The 19,289-nt window shown below is 49.2% G+C and overlaps 1 protein-coding gene and 1 long non-coding RNA gene across 2 annotated transcripts in view; both read right to left on the bottom strand.

Moving 5' to 3' along the window:
- LOC148219376 (uncharacterized) overlaps positions 1–19,289 on the bottom strand; it is a 69,340-nt gene that overhangs the window by 49,917 nt on the left and 134 nt on the right. The window lies entirely within an intron of this gene.
- LOC148219377 (uncharacterized) lies at positions 15,670–18,450 on the bottom strand. The gene is made up of 3 exons (XR_015799797.1): positions 17,848–18,450; positions 17,515–17,712; positions 15,670–16,068 (listed from the first exon to the last, which is right to left on the bottom strand). It is a non-coding gene; the product is annotated as an uncharacterized LOC148219377 (long non-coding RNA).

The raw sequence follows: 19,289 nt of genomic DNA, 5'->3' as shown, positions 1-19,289 counted from the left end.
CGGCCGCCATCACCCAGCCCTCTTCAACTGCGCGGGACCTGCCCTGCCCCCAGCACTGGTAACTGAGTGCAGGGAGACGGCCTGTGGCCAGAAGGGACTGGAGCGGAGCTAGACTGTTCTGTTGGCAATTTTTATAGCTGTTGTTGTTTTCTGCCTTGTTAGATACCAGTAAAGAACTGTTATTCTTATCCCCATATCTCCTGCCTGAAGGCGTCTGAATTGGACCTAAAATAATTAAAAGGGAGGGGGGTTGCACTCTGCATCGCAGAAAAGGGGCTCTTGCCTTTCCTTAGACCATACCTGTCTTTCAAACTGAGACAAGGAGTCATGGGCGTTTGCTGTCTGAGGGCTCCTTCCGGAGGTTTTCCCCCAAAATTTGCCCTAAACCAGGACAAATATTTTGGTGCCCATCTCGGGGCTCAAAAAAAGTGGAAAAAACCCTGTTCTAATAATAATTTGGTTCTAATTACTCTGTGTTGGTATAGAGCAGTTATTGGCTATGTTGTTGGAATTTATAATGTCTTTTGGGGTGGAGGCCTGCATGGGTTTCTGGTCCCTAGGGTTTTTTGAGGTCTTAATACCTCTATGGTCCCTAGGTTTATTTTCTTATCTAGAAAGAGATCTGGTATTCTCCCTAATACGTAGTTTCTGCAGCAGAGGGGCCCTGAGCAGAATATCCATCAGGCTGGGCTTGGTTGTAATGGCCTGCAGGAGGTTTGTAAAGGTGCTGGGGTCTGTTCCAGGAAGGTATGGTTCATGGTTATGGTTGTGCACACAGTTTGTTAGAGGAGAAGCAGGGGATGAGGCTTTTCAGCCTTTGTTTTCCTTCTTCTCCTCTGAATTTGTTACATCCCTATTAGAGAATGTTCAGTTTTCCCTGAATGTTAAAGAGACCATCTTTCTGGTGTTTAATATGATAAGCTTTCTCTATACAGTCTGCAGTTTCTCGAGAATGAGAGCTGAGATTTCTAGAGGGGCTGATGAGACCCCTGACCCCAGAGTAGAGCCAGGCGTGAGAAATCCTGAGTGGTGTGGGAAATGGGAGGATATGGGCCAAATCTTAAAGGAATTTTCTGACCCTACATCCTGGGATTTTCCATGTGAACAAATTCAGAACCCAGCTGAGGTGGCAAAGTACCTGAAAGAGAAGTACCATGATAATTCTAAGGAGAAGAAGATCATTGCAATGAGCTGGGCCCTGGCATATGCTTATCGTACCCTGCTAGATACTGTAGGGCAGCAGAGAGAGGAAGGGGGACAGGCAGATAAATCAGCCACTATCCCAGTCACTCAGGCTGCAGCCAACACCCCAGGCTCGAGGCCAGCAACTACACCAGACAGTGAGCCTAAGCCAGCAGCTAAACCTGTCAGTAAGCCTCAACCAATGGCTGTTGCTACCAGCACAAGAAGTGGAAAGTGCACAGACAAGACCGATTGACCAGTGGATGACGATGATGATGATGATGATGATGATGATGATGATGCAGGAGAAGGACCCTCAACGCCTCCTGACATAAAACCAGGAGTCAAAGCAACTGGTACAAGATCAGAGGCCAATATTGAGTCCTTTTCCCTAAAGGACCTCCATGGCCTAAGAAAGGATTACACCCGATGACCTGATAAGTCTATAATTAGTTGGTTGGTCCGTCTTTGGGATGCTGCAGGCGAGGCTACAATTCTGGATGGCACTGAAGCCAGGCATTTGGGATCCCTGTCACATGATCCTGTCATCAACCAAGGAATGATGAGGGAGCCTAACCCTCACAGCCTCTGGGCACGGGTCCTGGACAGTGTAGCACAAAGATACCTGTGTGCCGACGATCTTTATATGCAACAGACCCAGTGAAAGACTATAGAACAAGGGATCCAACGCCTGAGAGAAATGGCAGTGGCAGAGATTATCTTCTCAAATGACATAACAACTAAGAATCCAGACTTGGTACCGTGTACATCTGTGATGTGGCGAAAACTTGTACGGCTTGGGCCCCGTGAATACGCTTCTGCTTTAGCAGTAATGAAGCAGGATGAGAGGGATGAGACCGTGCTCGATATGGCAAAGAAGCTCCGAGCATATGCAGATGCTGTGCATGGCCCAACACATGCCAGAATTGCAGCAATGAAAAAACGTCTGCAGAAATTAGAAAACAAGATAGAGGAGAATCATAAGAGACTCAGGGAGGAGATTAAAGAGGATCTTCTCCAAATCTCAGCAGTACAAATTAGAGGCCCTGGTATCCAACGCAGATGTTCCCCCTATGGGGAGAGAAGGTACACCCCACGAGCTGAGCTGTGGTTCTTCCTATGTGATTGCAGAGAAAACATGAGGAGATGGGATGGAAAATCTACTGCTGCTCTGGCACAACGGGTGCGTGAATTGAAGGAAGGCAAGACCCAAAGAGGAAGTTCCACCAAAAGGAGAGCAGCTCCAGTTGCCCGTAGCCAAGCTGCCAAGTATGATGATGATGATGATGATATGTCCGATCCCCTTGAAGGAACCTCTAAGACATATGCCCAAGGAAAGAAGGATGAACAGGCTTAGAGGGGCCCTGCTTCTAGCCAGGGAGAGGCGAGGGAAAATCGTGTTTTCTGGACTGTGTGGATTCGTTGGCCTGGCACATCGGAATCACAAAAGTATAAAGCTTTGGTTGATACTGGTGCACAATGCACATTAGTCCCGTCAAGATATGTGGGGGCAGAATCTGTCTCTATTGCTGGTGTGACAGGTGGATCACAGGACTTTACCTTGGTGGAAGCTGACGTGAGCTTGGCTGGACATGAATGGAAAAAACATCCTATTGTGACTGGCCCAGAGGCTCCATGCATTTTGGGCATAGATTACCTCCAAAGGGGGTATTTTAAAGACCCAAAAAGATTCAGGTGGGCATTTGGGATAGCAGCTGTGGTGACAGAGGGCATCTAGCAATTGAACACCTTGCCTGGACTGTCTGAGAATCCAAGTATGGTAGGACTTCTGAAGGGAGAAGAGCAAAAGGTACCAGTTGCCACTTCCACAGTGCATCGCCAACAACACAGAACAACTCGAGATGCTGTGGTTCCCATCCATAAAATGATTCGAGAGCTGGAGAGCCAAGGGGTGGTCAGCAAAACCCACTCATCCTTCAACAGCCCCATCTGGCCTGTGCCTAAATCTGAAGGAGAATGGAGATTGACCATAGACTATCGTGCATTGAATGAAGTGACTCCACCGCTGAGCGCTGCTGTGCCAGACATGCTGGAACTGCAGTACGAGCTGGAGTCCAAGGCAGCAAAGTGGTACGCCACTATCGATATCGCCAATGCATTTTTCTCCATTCCTCTGGCAGCAGAGTGCAGGCCTCAGTTCGCCTTTACATGGAGGGGCGTGCAGAACACATGAAACTGACTGACCCAGGGGTGGAAACACACTCCTACCATCTGCCATGGACTGATCCAGACTACACTAGAAAAAGGTGAGGCTCCAGAACATTTACAATATATTGATGATATCATTGTGTGGGGGAACACAGCAGCAGAAGTGTTTGAGAAAGGAGAGAAAATCATCTGAATCCTCCTGGAAGCCGGCTTTGCCATCAAGAAGAGTAAAGTTAAGGGACCTGCTCGAGAGATCCAGTTCCTGGGAGTGAAGTGGCAAGATGGACGGCGTCAGATTCCTACTGATGTCATCAACAAAATGACAGCTATGTCCCCACCAACCAACAAGAAGGAAACACAAGCTTTCTTAGGCGCCATAAGTTTTTGGAGAATGCACATTCCTGAATACAATCAGATCGTGAGCCCTCTTTACCTGGTTACCCACAAGAAGAACGATTTCCACTGGGACCCTCAGCAGCAAGAAGCTTTTGCCCAGATAAAGCAGGAAATTGCTCATGCAGTAGCCCTTGGCCTAGTCAGGATGGGACCAGAAGTGAAGAACGTGCTCTACTCTGCAGCCGGGAACCATGGTCTGTCCTGGAGCCTGTGGCAGAAGGTGCCTGGTGAGACGCGAGGCCGACCATTAGGATTTTGGAGTCAGAGCTACAGAGGGCCTGAAGCTAACTACACCCCAACAGAGAAGGAGATCTTGGCCACCTACAAAAGAGTTCAAGCAGCCTCAGAAGTGGTTGGCACAGAAGTACAACTCCTCCTGGCACCCCGGCTACCGGTGCTGGGGTGGATGTTCAGAGGAAAGGTTCCCTCAACCCACCATGCCACCAGTGCTACATGGAGCAAGTGGATTGCCCTCATCACACAGCACGCCCAGATTGGAAAACTGAATCGCCCTGGGATTTTAGAAGTAATTACAAATTGGCCCAAAAGTGAAAGTGTTGGTATCACAGACGAGGAATAAGAACCAGTGACACGGGCTGAAGAAGCTCCACCATATAACCAACTGCCAGCAGAGGAAACACGCTATGCTCTATTCACTGACGGTTCCTGTCGCATCGTAGGGATGAATCGGAGGTGGAAAGCAGCCATATGGAGCCCCACACGACGGGTCACAGAGGCCACTGAAGGAGAGAATGGGTCCAGTCAACTTGCTGAACTCAAAGCGGTTCAACTGGCCCTAGACTTTGCAGAAAGAGAGAAGTGGCCAAAACTTCACACTGATTAATGGATGGTAGCCAATGCTCTGTGGGGATGGCTGGAGAGATGGAAAGAGGCTAACTGGCAGCATAGAGGAAAACCATTCTGGGCTGCTGATGAGTGGAAAGACATCGCTACCCAGTTAGAGTGGCTACCTGTGAAGGTTGGCCATGTAGATGCCCATGTTCCCAGAAGTAGGGCTAATGAAGAGCAGCAAAACAATCAGCAGGTAGGTCAGGCTGCAAAGATAGGGGTGTCAAAGATAGACCTTGATTGGGAACACAAGGGAGAGTTGTTCCTAGAACGATGGGCCCATGATGCCTCAGGCCACCAGGGTAGAGATGCCACCTATAAGTGGGCACGAGACCGAGGGGTGGATCTAACCATGGACAGTATTTCTCAAGTTATCCATGACTGTGAGACGTGCGCTGCCATCAGGCAAGCCAAGCGGGTGAAGCCCCTCTGGTATGGGGGGCGGTGGTCCAAGTACAAGTATGGAGAGGCCTGGCAGGTTGATTAAATCACACTGCCCCAGACACGCCAAGGCAAGCTCTACGTGCTCACCATGGTAGAAGATGGTTGGAAACCTACCCTGTGTCTCATGCTACAGCCTGTAACACCATCCTGGGCCTTGAAAAGCAGGTCCTTTGGAGGCATGGTACCCCTGAGAGGACTGAGTCAGACAATGGGACTCATTTCAAGAACAGCCTTATCAACACCTGGGCTAGGGAACATGGCACTGAGTGGGTGTACCATATCCCCTACCATGCACCAGCTGCAGGGAAGGTGGAAAGGTACAATGGACTGTTAAAAACCACCTTGAGAGCTTTGGATGGGGGATCTTTCAAAAACTGGGAGCAGCATTTAGCAAAGGCCACTTGGTTAGTTAGCACCCGGGGTTCCACCAACCAAGCAGGCCCTGCCCAGTCTGAGTCCCTGAATATAGTAGATGGAGACAAAGTCCCAGTGGCACATATCAGAGGTTTGTTAGGGAAGGCAGTTTGGATCAATTCTGCCCCGAGTACAGACAAACCCATTCGTGGGATTGTCTTTGCTCAAGGACCAGGTTGTACATGGTGGATAATGCAGAGAGATGGAACAACATGATGTGTACCTCAGGGAGATCTGATTGTGGGGTGAGGCTCATGCAAGTATCATTGTTTGCTGGAAGTTGCTACCATTGTCTGTACATTAGATCCCACAGACATGAGACAGCTAGAAATGTGTAAGTGTCAAAGGTCTGAGTAAGTGAGATAGAAGGAAATGTGTTAAGTGTCGAGTGTTTGAGTAAGTGAAAGATGGAAATTTTTACTTGATGAAGTTATTACATGCTGTTTAGTTGTTCACGATATGGAGATAAGGGGTGGAATGTCCCAGGGTGATGTTATGGTGTTTGTATCTCCAATCGTGTGTCCTGATTATGTTTGGTATTATGTCCTGTGCTTTCAGGACTGACTCTGAAAGTGAAGCTTTGTTTTGTCTTGTTATCAGCTGGCTCACCTCCCCCATGGTCTGTGTTTAGGAGAGGCTTAGCTTAGCTCTGCTTGCTCGCTGCTGCCTTCTTTTTCTTTGCTTTGCTTTTGCTTATTAGTTAGTTCAGCTAGGCAGTCCAACTTTTTTCCCTGGACTGTTTCTTTTCCCCCTCTCCCTTTCCTGGATACCATCTGAACCTGTTCCAGACGGGGACCTGGGAAATACCAAGAAACACTGGCAGTCTGCATTCTGTCACCTGCAGCAGCCATTCCCCAGTGCCAGAGACTGATAACTGGGCGACCACTCGCTGGAGAGACTCTCTGAGTTTGTCATCCCTTCTGAACGGTGAAAGAGTTTTTTTTGTCATCTGGTGTTGGTTTTTTGTGCTGAGGAGTGTTTTGCTTGTTAAATAAACAGTTTTTTTCCCACTCTTCTCTGAGGAAATTCTTCCCGAACCTGGTGGGTGGGGGGAGGAGTCGTGGGGGTTTGCTGTCTGAGGGCTCCTTCTGGAGGCTTTCCCCCAAAATTTGCCCTAAACCAGGACACCCTCCTATTTGATCTATTAAAGGGAGACACAGATCCAAATTCTCCTAGAAAACTGATCCAGGAAGCAAGAACCACTCTGAGGAAATTATCTGCAGCTCTATAAACCCATCAAGCTCACAGATGTGACCTGGAGTTAGCCTTTTTATTTGCAATGTTGAGAGAAAATCCACATCTTTATGGTCTAATATTTCAATGGATTAAAATTCTGTTAGATCCTTTATTCATCTTAGGATGGGTTTTATTATCCTAAGAAATGTCTAAAACTATAACTACTTGTCCTGAAATTCTCTCACAATTGATAATGAAAGCTTGATTCCAAATTTTATCTCTTTTGGGGAAAGATTTTTCTATTATGTTGATACCTGTTAATTCTTTTTATTTAGAATGACTTATACAACAATCTGAGATATTCCAAATTGCGTTAACAGGTTTTCCACAACAAATGTCAGTTCGTTTTCCAAAACACAAACAATTACACCTTTCTTTTAATTTAATCCAAAATCCTTTAAGCAGACATACTCCTCTTAATGCTCTCACCATTTTTACAGATGGCTCCAGAAAATCACACAAATCAGTGATCACAAGGAAAAACCCTAACAATGGTAATTGGGAGTCTGACATCAGGACTGTGGAAGGATCATCACAAATTGCAGAACTTTCTGTGGTTGTTCGTGTGTTGCAATTATGTCGAGACAGACTGGACTGGCATCACCACCAGTCCTTTATTAGAAAACTTTTCATGCCTTCTTTCAGTGTACTTCTTTCCAACAACTCCTTTCCTCTTAGGCAGCTCCACACAGCTCTGACTCCTTCTCTCCTCTCTTCACAACTGCCTAAACCCCAACCTGTCTCTTTCCCGGCCACCTTACCCTGACTGTCCCTCACACAACATCTTCTTACCTTATCTGTCTCTTGCACGACTGCATGTCCCTTACCTCCTCACAGCACAGCCAGCAGACTCCATCCCAAACTGCAGCAGACTCTGGGTCAGCCAGCTAACCCACTCTTTTAGAACACCCCAACTCCTTGGGCAGGCACAGATGTTTCCACTCCTCAGTCATCAGTACAGCTGTAATTCATTGGGAGAGATTGCCTTCTGTACTATCCTTTCAATCTGTCTTCCCACACTGGGGTGTTGAGGAATGGATTGCTGATCAGGGTCATGGGTCTTTAGAGGCATTGTTTCAACAATCCTCTTGCTGATCAGAAAAAGACAGGCTGTACATCATTTCGCAGGTGTTGCAATGTGTGCTGATGTGACAAGGATGCTGTAATCTTGTCACCCTGCTATATGTAACTTCAGAAAACTTTCTCATGAGAACAAGGAAGAACCCTGGCAAGAAGATATATTAATATAGAGATCTGTGTACAACCAATCAAAATGTGACAGCTGTATTAGTTGCTTGCTAAGTATATAAAAAGCCATTGTAACAGAGAGTAAATGGAGCTTGCTTTATTAATCATACTAATTGTCTGCTTGTCTCCCCTCACCGTTGCGCCACTGGGGCTTTGAGCTTTCCTTCCTATGGAAAAGAACTGTCATTCTCCTCCAGGCGCCCAGGGCCAAAATTAGGATTCCTGCTCCAAATTTCCTTACATGAAAAGACTGCTCCCACTTGAAATATGCCAGGACAGACAGATCTAGATGGCTTGGCCACCCAGGGGCCACCTCTCATCTGCCTTTGAAACACTCTGACCATGTGCTTTTCTTTCCTATGGGAAAAAAAGCACCTTTCATGTCCAGGCGCCCATAGCCAAAATTGGGAATCCACATCCAGAATTCCCTATATCCAAGGACAGCTCCCAGACAAAAGCTGCCATCGTTGTCAAGTCTGGCTGGCCTTGGCTTCCTAAAGGCTGCCTTTCATTTGCCTTTGAAACACTGGGGCTCTGTGCTTTCCTTCCTAATGAGAACAACTCTTCTTCCAATCCTGGCATCCACAACCAAAATTGAGATTCCACCTTTAAAAATCCCTATGTCCAAGGATAGCTCCCAGATGAAAGGTACCAGGAGAGACAAGTCAGGCTGGCTAGGCCTAAGGGTGGCCACCTCTCATCTTCTTCCAAAACACTGGGGTTTCTCACTTTTCTTTCATATGGAAAAACCATCCACCTCAACTAGGCACCCATGGCTGTAACTGGGATTCCACCTCCAAAACTCTGTACATCCAAGGATTTCTCCCAAGTGAAAGCTGCCAGGACAGACAGCTTTGGCTGCCCTTGATGTCTTTGAGGCTGCCTCTCACCTGCTTTTGAAACACTGGGGCTCGGTGTTCCTTTCTAATGGAAAAAACTATCTCTCTTATCAATGCAGAAATGGCCAAAAATAGTATTCCATCTAAGAAATTCCCTATATCCAAGGATTGCTTTCAGACTAAAGCTGCCAGAACAGAGAGATCTGTCTGGACTTGGTCTGTGATGGCTGCCTTTCATCTGCCCCTGAAACACTGGTGGTCCATACTTTCCTTCCTATGGAAAAGAGCCATCCTTTTCTTCCAGATGTCCATGTCAATACTGAAATTGGTATTGTACTTCTAAAATTCTGTATATCCAGGGATTACTGGGTGACTGCCCCACATCTGCCCCTGCAACACTGGGGCTCAGTTGTTTCCTTCCTATGGAGACCATTGTGACACTGTTGGGACTCTGTGGCCCCAAGGACATCACTGTGGCCCTGCTGTGCCGCATGGTCTCAAGGGGCCAGTGTGAAGCAGCAGGGCTTTGTGGAAGCAAGAGGCCACTGTTGCATTCCAGGGCCTCGTTCAGCCCAAGGGCCCTTGTGATCCTTCAGGGCACCGTGGATCCATGGAGACCATTGTGGCATTTCAAGGCCCCATGGAATCATGGAGACCATTGTGACACTGTGGGGAACCAAAGGGCCATTGTGACCCTGCAGGGCCTCATGGAAGCAAGGGGCCATTGTGACACCTCAGAAGCAAGGAGAACATTGTGACATTACAGGGCCTTGTGGAACCAAGGGGACATGGAATGGGTCTGGATGGTTTGGCCTCCTGGGGGCCACAAGGCAGGTCTGGCTGACCCTGGCATGTCGAGGGCTGCCTCTCATCAGCCTCTGGAGCACTGGGGCTCTGTGCTTTTCTTCCTAGAGAAAATAACCATCCCTGTCTCTGGGTGCGCAAGGCAGGCTGAAATTGGTACTCCCTCTAAAAAGTTTTCTATCTGCAAGGGTTCTTCAAGCCAAAAAACTGCCAGGAGAGACAGCTCTGGCTGGCCTTGGCCTCCTGCAGGCAGTCTCTCATCTACCACCAAACACTGGGGCTCAGTGTTTTCCTTCCAGTGGAAAAGAGCTGCCCTTCTCACCTCACAACAGGTGTCTGTTGGGGATTGGTCTTTTTCTCTTTTCCCTCTGTGGCATTTTCCTCATTGTTATGTTAAGAACTGTAGACTAGGCTCTACAGACAGGTGGAAAATGGTGGGGGGGAGGGAAGGGGAAACACCGTGAGATCCAAGAAGTAAGAAGAAAGGAGAGGAGGCACTGGCTTGAGCCATTTTTCCCATGGAGTCAGAGTAGGATGACCACTGCTGCTGCCCAGCACCCCCCTCCATCCCAGCACTGACACCGCTGCCTTTGCCCAGCTCCAGCTGTGCTCCTGCTTTCCTGTTCCAACCTGCCACCTCCAGGCACCCTGCTAAGCACTGCGACCAACACCATGAGTGGAGAGGTCTCTCCCATCCCTCTTCCCCTGGGACACGGCCACCATCGCCCCAGCCCTCCTGCAGCTGCACGCTGCCACCCTGCGCCCCCCACGACCAGTAACTGAGTGCAGGGAGAGGGCATCTGCAGCCAGAAAGGACTGGAACTGAGCTACTGCTCTGTTTGCTAAGAACTTCATAGCTGTGGTTGTTTTTGTTTGTCTTGTTAGATATATTAGTAAAGAACTGTTATTCCTACACCCCATATCTTTGATTGAGAGCCCCTTAATTTCAAAATTATAGTAAATTGGAGGGAGGGGAGGGTTTACATTCTCCATTTCAAAGAGAGGCTCCAGTCTCTTTTAGCAAATACCTCTCTCTCAGACCAAGACAGATTTTGGTACCCAACAGTGGGGCACAAGGGCATTGAGAGGAGGGTGAAAAAAGAGTAACAGTTCTTTAAGTACCTACGTTTTCTTTTAGGTGACATCATGTTATCTGGCTTACCCTGGTTTTGGCTCCATGTGGTCACAGCTCTATCTCTCCCATTTGCAAGCCCTTATTTGAACATGGGGCTCATCACTAAGGCTACTGCGGCTATTATCCAGTTCATTCTGTGGGTTGATTAGGTGAGGAATTCATGGATTTTTAACTTCCTCTGGAAGGCAGTCACATGGATTCAGAACTGTTGTACTCTAACTGTGTGTTTTTGGGGTTACTTCAAAAATGGTACTTGCTGTGAGGAAGTGAAAGCAGGGAAAATTTTCTCCCAACCCATCACCCAGTTTATTAAGCCCACCCCAGTTTTCAAGTGGTTCCAATCTGCTCTAAATGCTAATGATATTATACTGTGGCAGGTGTTGCCAATATCCCTTTTAAATCTGTTCTATCTAACATTCAGAGATAAGGAGAGATTGACTTGGATAACAACCCTGATACCTACCCCCGGAAATAGTGATGCTGCCCCAGAGCCTGACCCTGCTCCACAGCCCACCTCAGAAATTAACCACTCGGAGTGGGTAGGGGTTCTAGTGAAGGAGATAGGCCAGATGCTGAAGGAGTATCTTTCCCCAGCTGGTGAGAAACCCTCCCCCTGCCCTAAAGAGGGAGACTCTGATGGTGCAGCAGTGGGACCCACAGACATTACATCTGTCCAGGTTCCAGCTGAACTGCAAGAGCACTCAGCAGCAGCAGTTGCCCCTGTGGAAACTAGGAAGTCTAAGATGAAAACAAGGCACCTAGATAATAAGGGTCAGGAAGGGGGCCCCCTCACAACCAGCAGGGGAGCCAGAAGTTGAGATCATCATCGAGTCCCTGTCATACGAGAGTCTCCGTAACCTGTGAAAAGACATTGTACGACGGGGCCGTGAGGCTTTTACAACCTGGTTACTGCGGGTCTGGGACCTTATGGGTACAGGTGTGCAACTGGACAGTACTGAGGGAAAGAATTTGGGAGCCCTGACCCAAGACTCAGGTCTGAATCAGATATTCGTAAGGGAGCCAGGTCTCCTTTCCCTCTGGGAGCGGCTTTTAATGAGTCTGAGAGACAGGTTTGTCCACAGAAAGAGAATGCAGGAGTACCACCATAGAGTGCACTGGAAGACCCCTGAGGAAGGGATCCAACAGCTGAGAGAAGTGGCAGTACTGGAGGTGCTCTTTGGGAGGGATGGACAGCATGACAAAGACCTCAACAAAATGAGGTGTACAGGGCAGATGTTGTATCAAACCTAGGCCCATCTCAATATACCACCTTTATTGCAAGAATTAATGCTGATGACAACCGAGAAACAGTGGGCTCTGTTGCTAACAAGCTTAGAAATTATGACAGTATGATCAATGGACTGATGCAGGCCCATGTCTCTGCTGTAATTAAGAGCCTCCAAAAGGAGATGAGGGAGGTGAGAGAGGAGGTGAGGAGGAAGAGTTCCCATGCAGCACCAGTGCAAGTCACAGATCCCAAAGTTAGAGCAAAATGTTCCCCAGCAAGGGAGAGTACGAGCTGACCTCGTGGTTCTTTCTGCGTGACCATGGGGAAGACATGAGAAGGTGAAATGGGAAACCCACTTCTATCCTGGCAGCACGGGTGCATCAACTCAGGGAGGGAAACACTAACCAAGGGAGTTCTTCTAAAGTGAAGGTAGGTTCAGCCTCCCATGACCAAGGTGCAGGGTATTACAGAAGGGAAAATAATCTGTCAAATCCCCTTGAAAGAACCTCTAGTATCTATGCCCAGGAAGGAAATAATAACTAGGGCTAGAGGGGCCCTGCCTCTAGCCAGGGAGAGGCAAGGGAAAACCGGGTCTTTTGGATGGTGTGGATCCAACGGCCTGGCACATCAGAGCCACAGGAACACAGAGCATTGGTTGACACTGGTTCACAATGTACATTAATACCATCGGGACATGTCGGGAAGGAACCTGTTTCAATTGCTGGGGTGACGGGGGGATCTCAGGAATTGACTTTGCTGGAGGCTGAGGTGAGCCTGACTGGGAAAGAGTGGCAGAAACATCCAATTGTGACTGGCCCAGAGGCACCATGTATCCTAGGCATAGACTTCCTCAGGAACGGCTATTACAAAGACCCAAAGGGACTCAGGTAGGCTTTTGGAATAGCTGCTGTAGAGACAGAGTGCATTAACAAATTGAACACCGGGACTGTCAGAAAACCCATCTGCAGTGGGACTCCTGAGGATGGAAGAGCAACAGGTGCCAATTCCTACCTCAACAGTGCACTGCCGGCAGTACTGGACGAATCGAGATGCTGTGATCCCATACACAAGATGATCCGTGAGCTGGAGAGCCAAGGGGTGATCAGCAAAACCCACTCACCCTTCAACAGCCCCATCTGGCCTGTGCCTAAATCTGAAGGAGAATGGAGATTGACCATAGACTATCGTGCATTGAATGAGGTGACTCCACCGCTGAGTGCTGCTGTGCTGGACATGCTGGAACTGCAGTACGAGCTGGAGTCCAAGGCAGCAAAGTGGTACGCCACCATTGACATCATCAATGCATTCTTCTCCATTCCTCTGGCAGCAGAGTGCAGGCCTCAGTTCGCCTTTACATGGAGGGGCGTGCAGAACACCTGGAACTGACTGACTCAGGGGTGGAAACACAGTCCCACCATCTGTCATGGATTGATCCAAGCTGCACTGAAGAAGGGTGGAGCTCCAGAACATCTGCAGTACATTGATGATATCATTGTGTGGGGTGACACGGGAATGGAGGTATTTCAGAAAGGAGAAAAGATCATTGAGATTCTGCTGGGAGCCGGCTTCGCCATTGAACAGAACGAAGTCAAAGGGCCTGCCCAAGAGATCCAGTTCCTGGGAGTAAAGTGGCAAGATGGACAGTGCCAGATCCCCAGTGAGGTCATCAATAAGATCACTGCAATGTCTCCACCGACCAGCAAGAAGGAAACACAAGCTTTCCTAGGTGCCATAGGCTTTTGGAGGATGCACATTCCTGAGTACAGCCAGATTGTGAGCCGTCTTTATCTGGTCACTTGCAAGAACAATTTCCACTGGGGCCATGAACAACCTCAATCCTTCACCCAGACCAAGCAGGAGATTGCTCATGCAGTAGCCCTTGGCCAAGTCAGGACAGGACCAGAGGTGAGGAATCTGCAGCTGGGAACAAGGGCTTGTCCTGGAGCCTTTGGCAGAGGTACCTGCTGAGGCTTGAGGCCGACCACAGGGATTCTGGAGTCAAAATTACTGAGGGTCCAAAGCCAACTACACTCCAACAGAAAAGGAAATCTTGGCCGCCTATGGAGGAGTTCAAGCTGCTTCAGCCACGATTGGCACGATTGGAAGCACAACTCCTCCTGGCACCCCAACTACCAGTGCCGAGGGGGATGTTTAAAGGAAAGGTTCCACACCACTGACGCCACATGCAGCAAGTGGATTGCCCTCATCACACAATGGGCCCGTATTGGAAACCCGAATCGCCCTGGGATTTTGGAAATAATTACCAACTGGCCGGAAGGTGAAAACTTTGGTCTCACAGACGATGAGGAGCAGGAACAAGTGACCTGAGCTGAAGAAGCCCCACCATATAACCAACTGCCAGCAGATGAAACACGCTATGCTCTTTTCACTGATGGTTCCTGCAGCATCGTGGGGATGAACCGGAAGTGGAAAGCAGCCGTATGGAGCCCCACACAACAGGTTGCACAAGCTACCGAAGGAGAAGGTGGATCGAGTCAACTTGCTGAACTCAAAGCTGTTCAGCTGGCCCTGGACATTGCTGAAAGAGAGAAGTGGCCAAAGCTCTACTTCTACACTGGTTTGTGGATGGTTGCCAATGCTCTTTGGGGTTGGCTGGAAAGGTGGAAAGAGGCTAATGGGCAAGGTAGAGGAAAATCAATCTGGGCTGCTGATGAGTGGAAAGTCATTGCCACTTGGGTAGAGAAGCTGCCTGTAAAAGTCTGTCATGTAGATGCCCATGTCTCCAAGAGTCGGGCTAATGAGGAACACCAACACAACGAGCAGGTAGATCAGGCTGCAAAGATAGAGGTGCCACAGATAGATTTTGACTGGCAGCACAAAGGAGAGTTGTTCTTTGCTCAATGGGCGCATGATGCCTCAGGTCATCAGAGCAGAGATGCCACATATAAGTGGGCACAAGACGGAGGGGTCGATTTAATCAACCATGGACAGTATTTCTCAGGCTATGCATGACTGTGAGAAGTGTGCTGCCATCAAGCAGGCCAAGTGGGTGAACCCCGCTGGTATGGGGGACTATGGTCCAAATATAAATATGGGGAGGCCTGGCAAATTGACTACATCACACTGCCTCAAACCCGCCAGGGCAAGCGCTATGTACTGACCATGGTGGAAGCCACCACTGGATGGTTAGAGACCTACCCTGTGCCTCATGCCACTGCCCAGAACACCATCCTGGGCTTGGAAAAGCAAGTCCTGTGGAGACATGGTACACCTGAAAGAATTGAGTCTGACAATGGGACCCATTTCAAAAACGGCCCTATCAACACCTGGGCCAGAGAACACAGCATTGAATGGATATATCATACCCCCTACCATGCCAGCTGCCAGGAGAGTTGAATGGTACAATAGACTACTCAAGACTATCCTAAAGGCACTTGGCCGAGGAACCTTCAAGAATTGGGACACGAACTTAGCAAAGGCCACCTGGATGGTCAACACCCGAGGGTCCATCAATCGAGCTGGTCCTGCCCAGTCTGAACCCTTGCACACAGTGGATGGAGATTGTTACAAACAAGCTCCTGTTTGTTCTGTTAATGTTCTGTTAACTGTGGAAAACACACTGCTTTTATGTTAATTGTTGCTGTTGTTCTGTTCTGATCCCCACTCCCTGAAATTGTCTTGCCATTGTGCCTTTTCCCTACCTGTAGGGTAACACCTTTGCTGCTCCCAAAATGATGCCTAGTAAATGAGAAGACCACAAGTACTTATGGGACACAACTCAGTAATAAAAAACCCCTAAAAACAACGAGCCAATATAACATCAAAAAACAAAAATGGTACTCCCAAGTAAGAAAAGCAGTGAAGAAGATGAAATCGCCAACCAGGACTCTCCTGCCTTGTCACCATGACTTAAACAGCAGCCGATTGACGTGACACCCCTGGACTACGAGCTAACCAGTGTCTTCTGCAGGACTCCTGTGAGGACAGAAGGCCCAGCTCTGCTGCACAGCAAAGCTGAATTCCTCCTCCTCTGGATCGTCGATCGGGAGCAGCGGTGGTGCACGTGACCCGTTGGGCTCCCACCCAGAGCTGATTTCTCATTAAAGGCATTAAAACGGGAGCTGGTCTCCTTGCCCTTTATCTCTTGCCCAGAGATAAAGTCCCTGTGGCACACATGAAAGGTATTTTAAGGAAGACTGTTTGGATTAGTCCCACCTTGGGCAAGGACAGACCCATCCGTGGGCTTGTCTTTGCCCAAGGACCTGGTTACACTTGGTGGGAAATGCAGAAAGATGGAGAAGTCCATTGTGTACCAGGGAAACCTAATCTTAAGTGAGAACTGTGTGTAGGGTTTCATTATGCAGATGGTAATAGAATAAGGGGTGGACAATGTCTTGGGTTGCAATGCAGGATGTGACCCAGGTGTGTATTCTATCACCATCTGTTGAAACCAGCTGGTACAGTGATCCTTATCTCTGTGGGAGATATTCTCTGCTAATGGGCCATCTGTTAAAACCAGGTGGAGCAGTCATCTTTATTTTTTCCACAACCCATCCTTAGTCCCGGAAGGATTGCCCGTTAATGGTTAATGTTAATTGTCTGTTAATGGGCCATTGAGTCCTACTGCATGACTGATAAAATTACATCATGCCATTGGGAGATGTTCCAGCCAGGGGAAGGAGCCAAGCCTTTCCTACCTAAATAAAACCTGAGATTTGGAACAAGGCAGCCTTTTTCTACTGGATCCCAGGGTAAAAACCAAATCTCTCCACATTATCACTGGACCTTTGGAGGAAAACTGCACCTTCTACAGGAGCACTGCTTCAACTGAACCACATCTGTCATCCAGGAGGATGCAGCCACCATTTATACGGACTGCTACCAACACCCTGACTGACAGGGTGTCAGGTTGTATTCTGACTCTATCACTGATTTTGGGTTTGTTCTCTGTAATACTGTATTTCTATTTTAATTTTCCCAGTCAAGAATTGTTAATCCTATTCCCATGTCTTTGCCTGACAGCTCCTTAATTTCAAAATTATAATCATTTGGAGGGAGGGGGTTTACATTCTCCATTTAAAAAAAAAGGCTTCTGCTTTTCTTAGCAGACACCTGTCTTTCAAACCAAGATACCCCCCAAAAACCACCCCAGGAGTTCCCTGAGAACCCCAAAATCCCCCCAAACCCAGTAAAGTTCTCCAAGAATTCCCTGAAAACCCTGGAATCTCTCCAAAATCCCCCCAAACCCAGCAAAGTGCCCCCAAAATCCCCCCCAAACTCCCAAAATCCCCCGAAACCAAAACAAGTCCCCTCAAAACTCCCTCAAAACCTTCAATTCCCCTGAAAACCCTGCAGCAACCCCACAAAATTGCCCCAAAAATCCCCCTCAAACTCAGAAAAGTCCCCCAAGAATTCCCTGAAAACCCCAAAATCCCCCCCAAACCCAGTAAAGTTCCTCAAAAATTCCCTCAAAATCCCAGAATCTCCCCAAAATCTCCCCCAAAAGTCCCTGAAAACCCCAGAAAGTCTACCCAAATCTCCCCAAACCCAGTAAAATTCCCCAAAAATTCCCTGTAAACTCTAAACCCCCCCAGGTCCCCCAGACTCACTGGGGCCCATTCTGGATCAGTGGGGTCACCGGCCTGAAGAACAGGAGCCACTTCAGGGGCCCTCGAAGCTTTTGGGGAGGGGGCACCATGGGATACTGTAAGGGTCGGTCCGAAGTTCCCCTCGATTTTGCCTCCCGACCGTCACAAGAGACCTCGAGGACCCCCACCCAGGCTGACTCTGGACAATGGTTTCCTGGCCTGGCCAAGGTGGATGCTCGTGACTGTGTGCTGGTGTATTGTGTTCACTGGACTGTGCTGTCGTGGCACCATCCAGAGATTGTGTTGTACCAACTGGAGATTGTGCTGTACCAACTGAGGACTGCTTGACCGTACCTGTCTCCTGCAGCACCACACAATGGTCCATAAATCTTCCCACCTTTTGGCCAGAAGCCACTCGCTTTGGAGAAGGACTATAAAAGAGTGACCCTCAGGAAAGACCCTTTGAGATCTCTCCACTGTTGAAGACTCGTCTACCCTCTGGAGAAGACCCCTGAGATCTCCCCATGGACAAAGACTCGTCTATCGGATGACCCGCGAGGACGCCCGTCTCGTCTGTTGGTAGCTATTCTCCCATCCCCTTCTTTTCTTCCCCTCTCTCTATACTTTGTTTCCTATACCTCTGCCCTCTATCGTAACTGAATTGTTGGCATTTGATGAAATGCATTGCTGTTGTTGAATAAACTGATTTTGTCCCCTGCATTTTGCCTGTTTGCACCTTTGAGATCAAAAGAACCATCACGAACCCTGCTCTGCATTAATAGCGGATTGTGACAGATACCCCCCCAAAAATGAGGGGGGAATCCCCTGCTGTGCCCCCTCTCCCAAAACCCCCCAGACTTTGTTCAGGGTGGGGCTGGGACCATCCCAGGAACCCCAAATCTCCACTGGGATCCCCCCAGGAACCCCAAATCTCCCCTGCGACCCCCCAGGAACCCCAAAACCCCCAGAAACCCCAAATCTCCCCTGGGACCCCCACCAGGAACCCCAAATTTCCCCTGGGACCCCTCTAGGAACCCCAACCTCCCCCCAGGAACCCGCAAATTCCCTTGCGACCCCCAAAACTCCACCAGGACCCATCCCAGGAACCCCAAACCCCACCCAGGACCCTCCTCGGACCCCCAAATCTCCCCTGGGACCCCCTCAGGACCCCCTGAGACCCCCCAGACCCCAATCAGGCCCAGCCCAAATGTCCCCAAAGACCCCCCAGACCCCTCCCCAAATCCAACCCGGGACCCCCTAGAGTCTCCTAGACTCCCTAAGACCCCCCAGACCCCTCCCGTAACACCCCCAGAACCCTCCAGACTCCTCTCAAACCCCCTCAAGATCCTCCTCCCCAAAATTTCCCCAGACCCCTCCCCAAACCCTCTGAGAACTCACCCCAGACCCCCCCAACACCCTCCCAGGACCCCTCCCACAATGTCTACGAACTCCCCTAAGACCCCTCCCCAAACCCCCCCCCCAGGACCCCTCCCTGATCCTCCCCCAGACCCCTCCTGGGCCCCAGCCAGGACCCTCACAAAACCCCCCATGAACCCCCCCAGACCCCTCCTAAAACTCCACCAAAACTCCTTTTAGGACCCCCAGTCCCCTCCCAAAAGACCCCAACACCCCTCAGACCCCCTCAAAACCCCTCTTAGGACCCCCAGCACCCTCCCAAAACCCTCCAGGGCCCCCCAGACCCTCCATGAAACCTCCCCAAAGCGCCCCCAGACCCCACCCACGACCCTCCAGGCCCCTCCCAAAGCCCTTCAGACCCCCTCTCAAACCCCTCTTGG

The sequence above is a fragment of the Sturnus vulgaris genome, unplaced genomic scaffold, assembly GCF_052056855.1.
Source record: "Sturnus vulgaris isolate bStuVul1 unplaced genomic scaffold, bStuVul1.hap1 Scaffold_141, whole genome shotgun sequence".
In the NCBI taxonomy this organism is placed as follows: Eukaryota; Metazoa; Chordata; class Aves; order Passeriformes; family Sturnidae; genus Sturnus; species Sturnus vulgaris.
The sequence above is the reverse complement of the archived record's forward strand: the minus strand, read 5'-3'. Positions and strand labels throughout refer to the sequence as shown.